Source organism: Octopus sinensis, linkage group LG1 (genome assembly GCF_006345805.1).
Source record: "Octopus sinensis linkage group LG1, ASM634580v1, whole genome shotgun sequence".
Classification (NCBI taxonomy): Eukaryota; Metazoa; Mollusca; class Cephalopoda; order Octopoda; family Octopodidae; genus Octopus; species Octopus sinensis.
Window position 1 is genome coordinate 50,513,025 of NC_042997.1, and position 16,095 is coordinate 50,529,119.

General features: G+C 40.1%; 1 long non-coding RNA gene across 1 annotated transcript; it reads right to left on the bottom strand.

Moving 5' to 3' along the window:
- Positions 1-5,707: 5,707 nt before the first annotated feature.
- On the bottom strand, positions 5,708-15,536 carry LOC118762209. The gene is made up of 3 exons (XR_004997978.1): positions 15,524-15,536; positions 13,302-13,307; positions 5,708-5,913 (listed from the first exon to the last, which is right to left on the bottom strand). It is a non-coding gene; the product is annotated as an uncharacterized LOC118762209 (long non-coding RNA).
- Between the last annotated feature and the right edge of the window lie 559 nt (positions 15,537-16,095).

A 16,095-nucleotide genomic window follows, 5' to 3' on the forward strand; every position in this document is an offset into this window, starting at 1 on the left:
AATTATATATATATATATGTAATATATATATATGTATTATATATATATTATATGTATATATATATATATGAATTATATATATATATATATATGTATTATATATGAATTATATATATATATCTATATGTATTATATATATGTATTATATATATATATATGTATTATATATATATGTATTATATATATATATGTATATATATATATGTATTATATATATATATATATATATATATAATATATGTATATATATAATATGTATGAAGCTGTATAAATATAGTTTGACCAATTTTAATTGGGGAGATTTTTCTTAGGATTTTTTTGTGGGGAATTTGAAAATATTATAAATATCTAAAATATAAATATATATATATATAAATTGTGGGTATTTTTTCACCAGAAATATATAACTTGACTAATGTTTTGATACCAGTTCTAAATGAATCTTAAAAGCTGACTTGTTCCGTTTTACGACATAGCTAACAGGTTTCATGCCAGTACAACACATACACACACACCCACACACATACACACACACACACACACTGCTATATATAAGTATATATATGTATATATATCTTCATATATATACTTATGTTTATCATTACATATCTATAAAGATATATATACATATATATATATAAACATTTACACAAAAACATAACATATATGCTATGACAATATGTTTTCTACAGTCCATGTTATTTTTGCCTAATACTTTCTTCTTTCTAAAACTTTTTTTTCCTTGTTTAAAAAAATGCAAAGCACGAAGTTTAGATTTGAAAAACAAAATGACTTAAACATCTTGTGCAATATGCTGTATCCTGTGTGATGCATTGTGAAATGTACCTAAATAGTTCTATGTCAACTTTGTCTTCGTAATATTGTTGATTATTTTTAAGTTTGTAATAAAATATATAAAAATTAATATTTTACACAAATGCGTTTTGTTCTTATTTCATTGCAACCTATGGCCTCAAGCCAAACAAGGGAGTTTCTTACATCAGGGATTAGGGAACTTTTTAACCAATTATCCTAAAATATATTTATTTATGTTACCCCCTTGAATTGAAAGGATGAAAATCATAGATTCTTTAAATCCAAAATGTTTATTGAATCTATTAATATGAATCTATTTACACGTCCTGTACATTGGACAGATGCAGTGTTGCCAGAAGAAAAATTTCTCTTGTAACTATCTATCTATCCGCTCAGTTGAAGTCGACTCTCGGTTACTCGATGGATCAGTGTCCTCCAGCCAGTTCTATCCTGAGTCGCTTCTTTCAGATTGTCTATGTCCATTCTCATGTCACTCTTGATGGTGTCAAGCCAGCGGGTTCTTGGTTGGCATCTTCCTCTCTTGCCACTGACCATTCCGAGCATGATGTCCTTCTCCAGAGATTTTCTTCGCATAATATGACCAAAATATATCAATCTATGCTTGGTGATCCTAGCTTCTAGCGACAGTTTCGGCTTGATCTGGTTAAAAACTTCTCCATTGATGAGCCTCGCTGTCCATGGAATCCATAAAAGTCTTCTCCAACACCAAAGCTCGAATGCATTAATTCTCTTCTGGTCAGCTTTCTTTAGTGTCCAGGTCTCGCATCCATATGTTGCTATTGGGAAGACAATTGCATTCACCAATCTGCATTTGGTAGCGAGTCTGATATCTCTACTCTTCCGGACCCTGCTCATGCTGACCATTGCCTCTCTGCCTAGTACTATCCGCCGTCTTATTTCTGGAGTGCAGTTACCATCTCGATTTATTTTGGAGCCAAGGAAGATGAAATCATCAACCACTTCGATCTCTTCATTATCGATCTTGATGCTGATGTTTGTTGTGGCTGCTGTTGACATGATCTTCGTTTTCTTGACATTGAGGTACAGCCCAAATTTCTCACTCTCTTTCTTAACTAGCAGAATAAGTTTCTCTATATCATTATTATTTTCTGCCAGCAGGGTTGTATCATCTGCATAGCGAAGGTTATTAATATTTCTTCCTCTCTGTTGTTACGATGAAAATAAAAAACGTGTCTTTTGTAACAATGAACACGTTTTTTTATATAATTTTACTTATGTCTAATGAGTTCTCACTTATTACCCACAAGAATTTCGTATTTACTCAACTTGGTGTAATTTAACCCGGTCCACATTAAACTCCTCAGATATGTTTCCAGCTGGAATAGTTGCATGCCAAGATATCAGTGATTGTTTTTGAAGGCAAGCAAAGTGCTATAAAGGCTGTTCTTATAAACAGTTTCCACAACACCAGCTGCAGTTACCCATGAACTTAATGGTGATTATAGACTGAGACAAATTTCGTACAGACTACTTTTTCATCCTTTGGGAAATCCAAATCTTCACCATAATATGATGCTAACAATTGACACTGCTTCTCTGAGTTATCTGTTGTACACGAAATATATCGTACCATTATCATTAAATCAGAATTCCATTTTCACAATAACCTTATCCAGATTAAAATAACGTAGATATTTGAAGACAATCTTTAACAGTTTGATCTACCAATACTGATTAATCAGTCTGGGATTGCAGTTGATGAGAGACTCAGTTTGTCATGAAACAAGAATTGTTTGCCAAGGTTGATTACTTTGATAATTTATTTCTTTTATTGCCCACAAGGGGCTAAACATAGAGAAGACAAACAAGGACAGACAAACGGATTAAGTCGATTACATCGTCTCTAGTGCATAACTGGTACTTATTTAATCGACCCTGAGAGGATGAAAGGCAAAGTCGACCTCGGTGAAATTTGAACACAGAATGTAACGGCAGACGAAATACCTATTTCTTTACTACCCACAAGGGGTTAAACACAGAGAGGACAAACAAGGACAGACAAATGGATTAAGTCGATTACGTCGACCCCAGTGCACAACTGGTACTTATTTAATCGACCCCAAAAGGATGAAAGACAGAGTCGACCTCGGTGGAATTCGAACTCAGAACGTAACGGCAGACGAAATGCCGCTAAGCATTTCGCCCGGCGTCCTAACGATTCTGCCAGCCCCTCGCAGCATTTCGCCCGGCGTCCTAACGATTCTGCCAGCCCCTCGCAGCATTTCGCCCGGCGTCCTAACGATTCTGCCAGCCCCTCGCAGCATTTCGCCCGGCGTCCTAACGATTCTGCCAGCCCCTCGCAGCATTTCGCCCGGCGTCCTAACGATTCTGCCAGCCCCTCGCAGCATTTCGCCCGGCGTCCTAACGATTCTGCCAGCCCCTCGCCGCCGCCCTCTGCAACTTATCTTTATTATGCATTGCAAAGGTTTTCAAAGTTTCCATAATTTCTGCTGTTAGTAAGACTTTGGTTGCTGTTGTTTTTCTAGCTGTTATAACATCTGAGGCTGTATGTATTTGACAGCATTATTGTCATCACAACTAACCTGATTAAGTGAGTGTTGCATTTGACATTCAATAATGCACTGCTACCCCATGTGTGCTTTGAATCATTATTATCTGTGAAGTCAAGTAATGCTTTTATGACATGAGCTACTTGCTCCACCATCTTTTCTCTCTTATAAAAGAACATCTTATTATATTCGAGCTTAAGTGTCTATGAAATTTGTTCTCCATCAGCCAATATACTTTCAAAGAGTACATGCCATTTGAGATTTGCTTCTACAAAAGTTGTAGTCCTAATATTTCCTAAGGTACTATGGAGTGGTTTAGTATCTACCACCGTTTGTTGGATAGCAAGATTTAGAAGGTATCCATAACCATGGACATAAATGGTGAGCAGAAAACAATGGATTAATCTGGTTGTCAACACACTATGAACACCACACATTTTCTGAATTACCAAAATATTTGCCAATTCCCAGCAGCAGCTTCTTGAGTCCAATCGTAACTAACTTGTGGAGAGTACTTCCTTCACTAGAAGACACTGCATAAAAGCTAGTGGCAGACGTTCTGATTTCTTCTTTACTGATGAACCTAAAAGAGATGCAATGGTTTCACAGGCAAGTTAACAAAGAAAGTAACTTTTGTATGTGGTAGATACTCAAGAGCAATAAGTAACAATAGCATATGAAAAATACGTTTTCTCAAATGTCCAAGAGAATTCCTAGAGGTAGTGGATAGCATCTGTTGTCTAGATGACCTTATTAGAAGGGCAGGAGGATGTTCTGAAATATAGTTGCTAGAATAAGAACAGTGGTGTGTATGTGTTGCTGAAATCAGTCAGATGATTCTTACCTCTTCATTAGTCACATCCTGTATTTAGTAATCGCTTCAAGTTTTCCTGTTCTGACAACTGTATGTATGTGTGTGTGTGTGTGTGTGTGTGTGTGTTGTGTGTGTGTGTGTGTCCTGTCTGTCCTGTCTGTCTGTGTCTTTGTGTTTGTGTTTGTCCTCCCTGCCACTTGACAATGGTGTTGGTTAACAGTTCGTCAAAAGAGACTGATAAAGAATATGGTGGTGCCTGGCATGATTGCAGTCCAGTGGTAGAAGCAAATAAAAGATAAAGATAGACTGGTGTCCTTTCCACACCAGCATCAGGGCACCAGGTAATATTACTGAATAAGTGGGAATTATTTTACTTAACATTCCTTCTTCAGCTACCCGGAACCAATGTTATTCAGTTTTTCAATATGGTACATCTTAATATAGTTTAATCTCCAAGTTAACATAGACACTTCTCTTGATGTATCGTGTTGTGAAGGTCACGATTAGTTTGTGGAAACAACGTGGCAATAAAAAAAGACAAATAAAGGAATTCTAGTTACGTTCTTTTAGTTTTTAGAAGAGGACAACTTGAAGCGATTACTAAATACAGGATGTGACTAATGGAGAGTTAAGAATCATCTGACTGCTTTCAGCAATAGTTTTTGTCTTTGAGTTTAAGACAAACTAATAAATAAACACTTCAAGGAGAGATTTAGTGTTTGGTTCATCTACTCCAATGAAATTTGTTCACCATAAAGGAACAGTAAGAACATTTAATATTTGGTAAAGAAATCTTTTTGGAGATGAAGCCAACAAGGGATCCTCTACGCCAAGGTTGGGGGATAAAAAAGAAAATGGAGAAATTGACATATACACATCAATTTATTCAAAGATATTCAAATCAATATAATATGAAATTCTTATCCCTACAACCGTTTCCATGGCCAATTAATTCAATTAGAGAAATTAAATTTAAAATTTTCATGTTGAAACTGGTTAATTGGAGAATTTTCCAGAAAGGAGTGTGTTTGTGTGTGTGTGTGGGAGGCAACGGGCTGGATGTGATGTGCTATATCAATTCGATATGATGTAGCTTACTACTAAAAGTAGCGTATAGATGTAACGCTTCAAGGTTCTCGCGTCGGAGTACCAGTAAACACCGAAGAATCAACACCAAGAAGGGAGAAATGTTATTTACATATATTTAGTCGATTACTCGATAGGTTGTTACAGAGACAGTAGCAATTCTAGTGATAGTGGCGACAAGGATGACTTGCTGGTTAGTAGCTGATATATAGAAAAAGGTTTTCTGTCAGTAGAGAGGGAAAGAGTAAGGTAGTCATGGTGCTGACTAGAAAGGATAATGGCGGCATCGCATTTCTTACGGCCAAAAGCCTCTCTTAGCATTTCAAGTGAAGGGAAGTGCTGCTCTTGGTTAAGGCTGATGCAAAAGCGGGTGCTGCTCCTTGGTCTGGCTGACACATCAGAGGAAGAGATAGAAAATTCTCTGTTATATACACTATGGTCAGTAATGGAGGTCAAACCTTAAACAAAGGACTGACCTTTCCTTGAGTAGTACAGGTCCTAGGGGGTAGAGTGTTTCCTCATCAATCATCTAGTGTGGAGGATTTCCCACTCGTTTTGACAAGCAGCAAGCCGGTGGATTTGGTTTCAAATCTCGGGCAGGGTCAAGCTAGACTCTTTCATATGTATGTATATGCGACAAGGTTTCTTGCAGTTTTCATCTGCCAAATTCGCTCACAAGGCTGTAACTGACTGTAGTAGAAAACACTTGCCCAAGGTACCGCATGGTGGTACTGAAAAGAACATTGAAAAATGCATACATACCTTAAAACTAAAACATTAATTTCATATAAATTACTTTCAACATCTTAAAAGGCAAACTCAAATGTCTTTTAGCAGTAATACTTGTGAAGTGACTTAAATAAAAATTACGAACCGGAATAGGTACGAACTGATGACATAACCACACATTTATTACGGCTAATTAACATTCAGAATTTGCTTCGCTCTTACTCTACTTCAGACTTTCATTGTTGTTTGTAATGAATAATCAGTGTGAATAGGTCTAGTCCTCGTCTAAGCTGCTTTTTCTATTACGTCTTTGTAAAGTGCAATAATTTTTAATGTTGGCAACATTAAATTAAAAAATAGACTGACGATTATTTTCGCCTGAGATAAAAATAGAAGAAAAAAATCGCGTCTTATTTGTAAAGATTTCGTTGAAATTAAAAAGACTACAATAGTTTTCATCGTTTGAAAACTATTGTAGTCTTTTTAATACGAAATATTTAAAAGGATTCTTCCTTTAGACAAGCTAGCATTTTACAAAAACAATCATTATGCTAGCAACCAATCTACTTTCAAAAGATATAATGAAAATAGTTCCATAACGCAAGAAAGTCATGAAGTTGTGTGAGCTTATTGCAAAGTGAGTGAACTCAATCTTAGGGGTAGGTTTACTAAAATTTGCATAGTTGCGATTACAACGAACTTTAACACCAGAAACAAATCAGATTGCTAGGAGATATTAGTTTACTACAGAGGAGAGTTTCTAGCAGTAGAAAAGGCATGATTAAAAATATCCAACTAACACTATAACCAGAGTATAACAATTGTATTTCATTCTACAGCTGTGGATGACACAGTAGACACAATAGTTTCAAATTTAGCACAAGTTACTTTTTAAAATCTTCCGGTACACAGACCACAAATTAGTTATTTCTTTATTGCCCACAAGGGGATAAACATAGAGGGGACAAACAAAGGGATTAAGTCGAGTGCGTATCTGGTACTTAATTTATCGATCCCCGAAAGGATGAAAGGCAAAGTCGACCTTGGCGGAATTTGAACTCAGAATGTAACGGCAGGCGAAATACCCGCGAGCATTTTGCCCGGCGTGCTAACGCTTCTGCCAGCACGCTGCCTTACAGACCACAAATTAGTAAACTGCACTATACCTTAGATAAGCTTCGTAGGCAGGTACTTGGTCACTAAAAGGTGAACGCCTCTCTCAGAGCGTACTGAATTTACAGAAACCAGATTAGCGAATTAGTTAAGCAGGAGTTGAAGGGGGTAACCGTCGACAACAAATGAGGATTCATCCTGAAAAGGACGATTAAAGTAGAATCAATTAGGTTTAGTAAAATCGTAGTGATAGCGAATAGGAGACTTGATTAGGAACTTGGAAAAAGCATCACATCCGAAATACTTGCGGTGAGATTAGCCCTCGACCAGTTCTTCAACTCGAAGTATGAAGATTGTACGTGCTCTAAGACACGAAGGGGACGAAGTCGCTCGATGGCCTCGGGTGGCAGAAGTGCAACGTGGTGATAAATCCATAATTTGATCTTTTGCGAACTATAATAGGTGTATAGTGATGTCGATTAAGTGACATCCTATAATTTAATGAGCATGAAAGAAAGAGGGGTCACCATCTTGTACGTAGTAACAATAAAATAGGAATTCGCGAGACGTTAGCAATAAGTCATAACATATTTATTACAGGAGGTAATGCGTTAACATATAAGGTTAATTGAAGTAAAGGTCTGTAACATTACATAAACATATTCTTTTTTGCAATCACGTCTGCAAGTAAGTGAGGCGAACGTACGCGCGAGCGGTTGCGTGTGTGGCGGCCTGACTCAATGCCGGTCTAAGACTGGACAGACACTGAATAAATTCCTTTATTGCTTATAAGGGCATACATAGAAAAGCACAAACGAGGGGCCAGGGACAAACAACGGACAGTTTTTACAGGGGAAGGGGTAGTGGTGTTGGGTTTACAAACAAGAAATCTGCGATGAAAAGCGGTATGAAGTTAAAAATTAAATGTAAATTAAAATATTTAGTAAAAATATACTGAATACACACACACAGATTTATATATATATATAATATATATATATATATATATATATATAGGTTGAAAATATGTGGAAAAAAATATAAAAAGTGGAAGAGAAAAGCTTTCGTTTCAGATAGTTTAATAACTTTTTATAAATATATATATATATGGATGTCGTGAAATTTAATAGGTTTTGACTATTTAAATTAGCTTTTCAAGGGACATTGTACAGTTATCAATTTGCATGACAGAGGGGTCCGTCATATATATATATATATAGAGAGAGAGAGTTTGACCCCACCAGATTTGCGGGGCATTCTTGGAGATCTGGATGATATTTATTTTTTCCTCTCTGCTGACGAGAATGGAGGCGGCTACCCACGCTGCTTCCACCACTGGAGGAATGTTTTTTATTTTTTAATCGGGCCGTCCTTCTACCCAGATACAGTGGAAAAACAGTATATTTCCACTTTGCACTGTTCAAGCCGAGAAGTCTCTGGCCTTCTCAGCTGACTCGGACTGCGCTTCTATTGTCGCAAACCTTATGCCTCTGGACAGATATTTGATTTCGTTCAACACCAGCCCAAGGCATTTTTCGATTGTTGATTCTTCTAAGTGTTCGAATTTTTAGAATTGAAGACTTTATAAATTATGGTCTTTTCTTTGGTTCTAGTTATCATTTCCGCAGGCGGCGTCAGTTTGCTTTGTCCTTCGGTTTCTGTAATTAGTCCGAAATACTGTTGTACTTCCTCTGGTTTTATCCAATTTTTTCTCCGCTGCCTACAGCGGCGGCAAAATTCAACTTCTTTGGCTGTTCGACCAAAGCCATTTCACAATAATAATAATAATAATTTCATAGTAAAAAATACAAGAATAGAAAAATAGTGTTCCGCGAGGAACGCAGTCAACAATTCACACAAAAAAATTTTCTGCTCCTCCCCCTTGCTGTTCTGTATTTTTTGGTCTTCATCTCTGCTCTCCGCATCTACCTTCTCCGTACCATCCTTCGACTTCACGTTCCTGCTACTTTCCTCTTGTCTCACCTCCATTGATATTTGGTTGTTAAGAAGGAGGCAATTCACTTTGATTATGGCCTTCTCTCTGTAGTGGTAGCATGTGGGCGGTCTTCCCTCCACTACCACACACAGCTTCAACTCTTCTGGCAACTCTATCTCTTTTGTTATTTCTTGTATGTCTGGTGCGGTATCCTGGATTATGACTTCCAGGCCATATCCCCAACAGTTTAGTTGTTTAGTACGGCTTACCTGCAGCACTTGAGAGTCTTCCTTTTTGTCTATTAGAATAGCTGTGAGCAGCACATCTCGTTAATCTCTGGGGGCACCCAGCAATCATCACTCTCACCCTTCGCTTCCCAAGGTATGTTGGCAGGCGTGCCCATTTTTCAGTTTTCAAGGTTACGGTGGAGTGCTTTGCTGCCTCCTCCACAGTCGGGAAGCGCACCTCCACCGTATCAAACTTCCTTCCTTTACAGTAGTATTCCTTGTTATTTATTTTTTTTCAAGCATTCTTCCAAATCTTCTTCGTCCCCACTGGGGGAGAAAATACAACAAAAGTAAGTAATACGACAAGTCAAACAATCGCCAACAATAGGTAAACGAAGAACAACTTATCCGTTACGATGCAAAAATCAACTGGGAATCACGATACAAAATCAACTGAGTAGACAGACAGACACTAGGTGGCGCGAATTTAGAAATTTGTTCCTTTATATAAGGGATGAACCGGAAGTCCCCGACTTCTACGTTAACCGAAAGCTTCTAGAATGTTCTGGAACTTTCTAGAAGGTCGAGGGAGATTACTCTTGTTAGATCCCTTTTCCGTTTTGCTTTCCTGCTTCACCGCCATGATTCACTACAGGTGTATGTAAAGATTTAAAACAGTATTTCATTTGATTGTTCGGAACAAATGGCGGGCCGGAATGTAAGATGAATTTCAGACCCTACCTCGACGACCTGTCGCAACTCTCGGCAAGATGGTTTGCTGCATAAGGGGCAAATTGCCTGGTTTAGATGGTCTATTCTATGAGCTTTACTTTTACACGCCAGACTTGTCTGGAGACCTCTTCGCTAATACCTACCGCAATTAACCATAGAACGGAAGAATTACCAGCTCTGTGAGTCGATGACCACTGGCATAGCAAGAAAGGACCCAAACAAGGGGGATCACATTGATAATGTCCAGTCCATAACTCTGTAAAACGCTGATTTCAAAACTTTTGCCAAGTTATTAACAAAGGGGTTGCCATTTGTCTGATTGGTGATGTGCAATAATGCGTCATTCTAAGCAAGATCTCTCCTCGACAACTTCTACGTCATGCGATACATCATAGGGATGGTGTGTAAAAAAAATCTGGTAAGCGCGTGGCTCTTATCAATGTAAATCGACTACAAGTTTTTGATAGGATTGGTCACCAATACCTGACAGCTGTTCTCACAGCAGCCAGTTTCGGTTTCGGATAACGAAAAACCTGGCTGATGACGGTCAAGGCTGATCTGGAACCCAACCTAGGCCCCCATATCTACGGCGTTCGCCGCTGGAATAAGGAGTGGTTGGAGATCACGCGGTCGTTAGCCTCAAATCGCCAAGCTTGGTCGGCGTTTGTGAGAGATGCAGCACTGAGGATGAATGAAGCCAGCTCAACCCACCCCGGGTGAATGCTGTAAGAAGAAGAAAGAAGAAGCCGGTTTCGGTTACATTTTCTCGACTTCCTTACAGCAATGTAGAGTAACACCAGGTTCGATGAATGACTACCTTACGGAACCATTCATTATTTTGCGCTCGGTTCATCAATGTTGTCCCTTCTCATCTCTTCTTTATATACTGACACTTGAGCCACTATTGCGAAAAGTAAAGACGTTGAGGAACAGCCCATGCGAGCTAGGACTAAGAGAACCGCGTTGGCATTCGCGGAAAACATCACCGTCACATGATCGGCACAATTCTGAGGAAATATAGTGCCAAGACCAAAACAAAAGAAATAAATAAAAGGAAAGACAATCAAAGTAAGTCAGTGAGCCTGCAACTCCGTTCCTGGAGAGGTAATTCCTTGCCGCCTAAGAGTGACGTGTGACATTGGACGGACGGACTCGCTAAATCGTTTGGGGATAGTCTGGTTCAGATTTTCAGTGGAAAAGAAATGGGACGAAATGACGAGCAGGATGACCAATCTCACCTTGAAATGGATTACGAGAAAGCTATCCGTTTGATTGTCGCGCTTAGCTCCAGTTCATTCCTGGCCGGGCTGGAGCAACTATTCTGTTTTCTGTGGACGAGACGCTTTTTGCTGTTCAGGCTCGCTGTTGTCAATACTCGCTGAATGGAGATGTCGTGGCTGATGATGCGCTGACATACTCTGGGGCAGCAACTTCTCCAGCCTTTCCTTGTAAACGAACAGGGTGGTCACCGTTTGTCAGACACGCTTCACCGCAGCTTGTCTATTGACTGAGCTGCAGTCCTGGATATAGCGTTGACCGAAGCAGGATGCCTAGCACGTGAAAGGCCTTCAGGCACTCACACTACTCTGTCAGTTGGACAATATCTTGGTGTTCTGTAGAAGCATAGATGTGGGCAAGAGCGACGACGTTCTCTCGGGAGCTCTGAGAGTTAACGAGAATCAACTGGCTAGTCTGTCGAGAGCGCGTAAGGATATTTTCTGCATTGATTTCATTCTGAAGACGATACAATTTCGCACCAACGTTCGATTTGCAAGACGAAGTCACTTGGCTTTTTGTTGTGCTGGCATTAATTGCGGTGCTGGTGATGGAGGTACAGTTTGTAAGAGTGTCGAAGCGACAATTTAATTGTTTGTCTTTCTTTACAACATTCTCATTTCTGCTTTTGTTTTCTTTTTCGACGCTATAGTTAAAGTTCTTTCCATTTTCCTTGTTGTTGGTCGTCGTCGTTACTGTTATTGTTGTTCTGGCTGGCAATGTTGGGGGATGCTTTGTTGTGACAGTGGAAAGGCAGAATAAAAAAAACCTGTTTTCAACTCTCACTCACTGATATTTCACCGAAAAATTGAACGCCATTCTTAATATATTTGAAGGAGTGACTAAATCCTATAAGATCTTTGAGAAACAACAGTTAAGCTAAAAACAAAACGATTCTGTTAGCTCGCCGCTTTGATGATGATGATGATGATGATGATGATGATGATGATGATGATGATGATGACAGTGACAGGAACAACAATAACAACAACAGCAGTATGAATGTGATCATTAATAATAAAAACACAGTGGCTTGTTAAACAAATATAGGAGTATATTGTAAGGAGACAGCAGCTGCCGTTGTATATCGTAAGATAAAGTAACCACTAAAAGTCATTGATTTATGGAAGCTTGCAAGGACAAGAAAGAAATAAGCTAATGAATTCTTTTTGCTGTTCAACAAGGACGATTCATGCCTTTTCTTCATTTATTTATCTTTTGTTTTCTTACCAAGATTTTTTATTCATAATTTTTTGGGGGCCTGATTTCGTTTCTCTATCACCATTTAACTCTATAATTTTCTATCTATCTATCTTCTATCTATCTATCTATCTATCTATCTATCTATCTATCTATCTATCTATCTATCTACCTATCTATCTATCTATCTATCTATCTATCTATCTATCTATCTATCTATCTATCTATCTATCTATCTATCTATCTATCTTATCTGTCTATCTATCTATCTGTCTATCTATCTATCTATCTATCTATCTATCTATCTATCTATCTATCTATCTATCTATCTATCTGTCTTATCTGTCTATCTATCTATCTGTCTATCTATCTATCTATCTATCTATCTATCTATCTATCTATCTATCTATCTAGGCAGTCCTGAGAGCGGCTGGTTTCGGTCCCGTCTTCCGCGGCTGGATAGCTGCCTTGTACAGAGGCATCCGTTCGGTAATTCGCGTAAATGGACATCTATCGAGACCTTTCGACATTGCACGTTCGGTCCGTCAGGGATGCCCCCTCTCGGCGCTTCTATACGTATTGACTCTTGAGCCACTACTGCGGAAGCTGGCGACTCTAAGGGGCATCCCGCGAGAATTGGATGCGGGACGAGCGTGTCTGCATACGCGGACGACGTCACCGTCATAGTGTCTAGCCACGAGCACATCGAGCTGGTCGGCGAGACACTTGAAAAACTACGAAGCGGTGACAGGAGCGAAAATCAACCGGGAAAAGTCAGTGGGCTTGCGACTAGCCTGGAGAAGCAAGCCCATGCCGTCCACCAGCGCCTCCGTCGTGGGACGCTGGACCGACGGCCCGGTTGAGTTGCTCGGGGTCTGGTTGGTCCGGACCTCCAAGTGGAGAAGAACTGAACGAGATAACGAGTAGGGTGGTCACTCTCGCCCGGCAATGGCCGAGAGGAAACTGTCCCTAAAAGGTCGAGCGGAGGTGGCGAACACGTACATCGCGTCCGTCATCTACTACGCCTGACCGTCTACCTGTCCCGACCCTACCATCACCAACTACAACGCATCCTCTTTCGCTTCTTGTGGAAAGGATGCGTCCCGATGGTCAGGCGATCCATTTGCTGTCAAAACCCGTTAAAAGGAGGGCTGGGCATGCCGTGGTTGATGATGCGCAGACACGCACTGAGACTGCGACATCTCTGGCTCTATGTAGACGACGGTGAACAGGTGTGGTCGCCGTTTGTGAGGCACGCTTTCCCGCAGCTCGTCTCCATGACCGAACTGCAGTCGTGGATCAAAAAGAGGCCGAGGAAGGGCGAATGGCACCGCGAGTGTCGCGTTGCTCTCAAGCAACTCTGCCGTCCTGGGTCGACCTTAAGTGACTTCAACACAACCAAAGCATTCTATAGGGGTTTAGTGGAGGGGTAGGTACGACGACGAGCTCGGGGCAACCTGGACGTCGACGAGGAGTACCTGACCCGCCTGTTCGGGACGACTTTCGGGCCAGGGCCCATGGACAACTTCCAGAGATCCCTGCCTGGCAGTGCTACCGAGAAGCGCTACCCGTTCGGGATAAGCTCTACAGACACGGCTCGAGAAACAACGGGGCCGACCTGCCCGAGATGCGGTCAGAGCGACGAAACCGTTCTGCACGCACTCGTTCAGTGTCCACATTTCCGACCTGTGGGCTTATGTCGAACAATGCTGTCACGTGTGGGACGAGTCGGTTTATCAGCTGAGTCTATCGTCAATATTGTCACGCCTCCTTCCTTCAAACGGGAAGGAAGAGCTATTTTCATCATCCTTGTGGCTATGGCGAAAGAATGTATCGGGTGGACGCGTTCTGAAAGGATTGGAGACAACAACTTTCCTCTCTGGTCAATCTCTCATCAACTTCTTCAAGTACCACTTGAAAAGGAAAGTGAGAGTAGAGAGGCAAGTTTTGTCTAGCGATGTTTTAAAAAAGATGGGTGAATGTAGCAAGAATGGCACGTATGAATGACGAAGCCACTTGAGCATAGTCCTATAACCCAGAAATCGAAAACAGAGAGTTGCTTATTTGCAAAAAAAAAAAAAAAAAAAAAAAGGGATAATAAATGTGACTTCATTGACCGAGGTTACCGTGGTCTTTTCCGCAGGCTTTTCTTTCCACGGGTAAAACCTCACCTGTCCTCCCCTTTACACTTCATATTGACATTTCTGTGATAACGATCCTATTGATCATTTTTTTTTCCTCTCCCCCCCCCCTTTTTTTTTTTTTTTAACCCCCCTTATTTTTGTCCTCTTTCTCTCCTTTTACGATCCCTTTTGATCGAACTCCTCCCCTTCCTTTTTTTTTTTTTTTTTTTTTTTTTAATACTTCAAAAGAAAAGCTCTACCTTGTAATTTGTTCTATCTGTGTGCAGCATGCCTGTGTGGCTAATAAAGAAACATATCTATCTATCTATCTATCTATCTATCTATCTATCTATCTACCTATCTATCTACTATCTATCTATCTATCTATCTATCTATCTATCTATCTATCTATCTATCTGTCTTATCTGTCTATCTATCTATCTGTCTATCTATCTATCTACCATCAACAGCAAAACCCAAAGGAACAGAAAAACAAAGAAAACACACACAAACTGATCCCCCATCCCTTATACCGCACTCAACACACACAAACACTCAACAACCAACAACAACGAAAACAACAACACAACCACTTACACAGACATACATAGAAGCCCACAACATACCCCTACCCCCTTCTGATTCCTCAGAAATTTCGTCGGAAGACGAAACCAGTGAGGAATGGCAAATAGCTACAAAAAGAAGGAAAATAAAGAGCAGAAACACAACCAAACCAAATGCAAACACGAACAAAGCAGGGGGAAATACATCTCCCCGAAGACATTTCAAAACCCAACGCAAACAACAGCCACACCAACACCACAAAAAACATATACAGCAAACATGCTCACAGCCATAGACACCAAAAACACAAATTTGATGGAATACATCCATCAAAAACAAACATAACAGAAGATGACATAAAAACAAACAACCACCCATACACAACACCACCAGGACCACATCAAAATAATACACATCTCCAAAAGTCTGCACCACACACTCAAAGGCATTTTCCCCAGTGCGGTTGGTAAATGCCAAAAATATCTCACAAAGAAACTGTACTGGGATCTTCTCGAGGACAAACCAACGGAGGAGAAAGCAAAAACTTTCGAGCAGTAAGTAACCCTCTGTATTCTAATTCATTAGAACTATGATCAATATTGGTTGTGTAAATGCGCGTGGCTTGGGGTCCCCTTGGAAACAAGGGTACCTCTTAAATGACATAAAGTCACATAAGTTAGAAATCATAGCCAAAGCGAGACCAGACTCCACAATCCGCGGGCCCTAAAGACCATGTTTGGCGGACAGTTCAACATTTATTTTTCCCCCTGTCTGCCGAGAATGGGCGGTAGTGGCACCGCGGTACTTTTTCACAAGAGTCTGGATCTCAATGTAAGGACAATATTCGTAGACCCGGAGGGTAGACTGGTCGTCCTGGATGTCGACGGCAGCAATGGGTGCGCTTTTCGGCTCGTATCAGTTTACGCAC